The sequence below is a fragment of the Phaethon lepturus genome, unplaced genomic scaffold (genome assembly GCF_000687285.1).
Source record: "Phaethon lepturus isolate BGI_N335 unplaced genomic scaffold, ASM68728v1 scaffold31607, whole genome shotgun sequence".
In the NCBI taxonomy this organism is placed as follows: domain Eukaryota; kingdom Metazoa; phylum Chordata; class Aves; order Phaethontiformes; family Phaethontidae; genus Phaethon; species Phaethon lepturus.
This window is the reverse complement of record NW_010553062.1, coordinates 501-2,677: the sequence shown is the minus strand read 5'-3', so window position 1 is coordinate 2,677 and position 2,177 is coordinate 501.

The window sequence follows — 2,177 nt, the reverse complement described above, 5'->3', positions numbered from 1 at the left end:
GGCCCGCCAGCCTCAGCTCCTGGCAGGCTGTGGGAGGACCGAGACGGCAGATCTGGAGCAGACAGCCACCGTACAAAAGCATTTGTCTAAGAGTTGTTTACATAGCAGAAAGAGCTGGGACTAAAGAGGCCGTAGCCGATGAGGGTGGTTCGCTCCCTCTTTTCCAAAAGGTCCGTTTATACCAGCAGGCTGCGGCGCTGGTCTGCAGAGCCGCTGCCAGCTGGAAGGAGCGACTGCCACGGCTCGAGATGGCACCGTGGGTGGGCAGCCGCTCTGCAGGGGCTTGGGGCCACACCGATACCTGCCTTTGCCTGTCCTGGATTGCACCCCACGTCCTGCAAGCAAGGCCAGGTTGAAACCCCGGGTCTCACCTGAGTGATAATGCTACACGCAAAGCTCTGTGCAAGGATGCAACTACGTCACGTAAGCTGTTCCGTGCACTCCGCAATTGCACAAAATAAATTAAAAAAAAAAAAAAAAAAAGGATTTTTGTCGGTTGGTTGGTACAAGAGCAGCAGCAGGCTCCACGGCATCGAGAGCAAATGAGTGAAGTGGAGAGGCTGCCGCTGTCAGAGGCAATGATCACGCCAGCTTCTTAGCAGCAACATCCCACCAAAAAGAAAAAAGAAAAACATCCCTCCCCTTTCTTGCTCACAAATTTTAAGCCGAATAGCCACATTTAGTGTGCAGTTCTGTAACAGTGGGAGATTGTGTGCTCGGTGCAGGGGAAGAGGGAAAGGATTAAAGGCAGCTTAACTCCCCTGACATGCATCTTACCTGGCACAAGCGGTTTTGAATGCTACAGCTCTGCTACAGGGGTTGCCAGAAGGTTCTTGGGAGGCAGCGCATGTGCACGGAATTCATCTCCTAGAGGGAGATGGCTTTTAAAGGGTCTTTTTTAATGGACAGAGGGGGGCGAGAGCAAGCGATGGGATTTTTCCCGTAAGCCCGGAGGGCAAAGCATTATTGCCCTGCCTGGGGGAGGCAAAGGGAAGCACAGGACTCACCAAAGTCCCTGCAACAGCTTAACATCACACCTCGGCTCCCAAAACCCGCAGTTCCCCACACCTCCGCCCTCTCTGCTCCCCCATCCCGCCCATCCTGGGGCTCTGCTAATTCCTCTGCGGAGGCTGGTGCCAGAGCTACGGCAGGCGCGGGGGTTCGCGGAGCAAGGGCACGGCTGACGGCAAACCCTTCACGCACCAACCAGGACGGCAAGAACGGTTCGCACCCGAATGAGCTGCGGGAGCGGTGATGTGCCAATTTTCGGGTATAAAAATTAAACCAACGTGCTGATCCTAGTTACATATTTTTACTCATGCTTATTTTCCAGTGTTGAGCCTTTCTGGTGCTCATCCACTTTCGTGCAGCAACGCCTGGCTGGCACAGCCACTCTCCCAAACTTGCAGCCCGGGGCTGGCAGCTCACGCTCTCCCAGGCTGCCTATTTTATGCTGACACAGCCAGTGCCAGGCCCAAGGCAAGGCAATAGGTGTTCTCCCACTTTCGGCATCTCAAATTCAAGGGAAATTGCTTGCTATGCAGCAAGGATACAAGCCAGTTAAATACTGTAAAGCCTAGAGCTTTCTCCAACACTCCTTATTTTTATGTGTCACGTTAAATTCCCGCAGTGCCAGTCCGTATTCTCAGGGTACTTAACGAGGATAGACAAAGCTATGGGATTTGATATGAGGATAGCAGCTCCGAATAAATCATTCCAGTCTGTTGTGCATGAGCCTCCGCTTACAGAACCCTCCTTTAAACTCAGCCGGATTTCACCTCCTACGAAAAAAAATAATCTGTCACTAAAATAGGGAATTAAATGCAAACACACTGGGGATCTTTTAACCTTTGCCAACCGAACAGATGAGCTTTAAACCTGACTTCAAACCCGTTTGCATTTAACACGCCGTTCAGACAAAAGCCAAGGGGCAGAGACGCTCCGCCTGGGCCACCGCCGCCTCCTGCCCCCGAGCCACGTTCCTCCGGCGCAGCAACGGCCGCGGGTTTGGTTAGTGCCCTGCTCGCTGCTCGGGCTCCTGCGCCCGCAGAAGCACCTCTCTGCCCAACCGGCAGCTATCGACTTTGCACAAAAAGCCCCCTCAGCGGGGAGGGTCCCAGCCACGCAGAGCCAGCTGGGGCACGTCGCGCTCGCGCCTCGGCGCCAGCCCCGTCCTT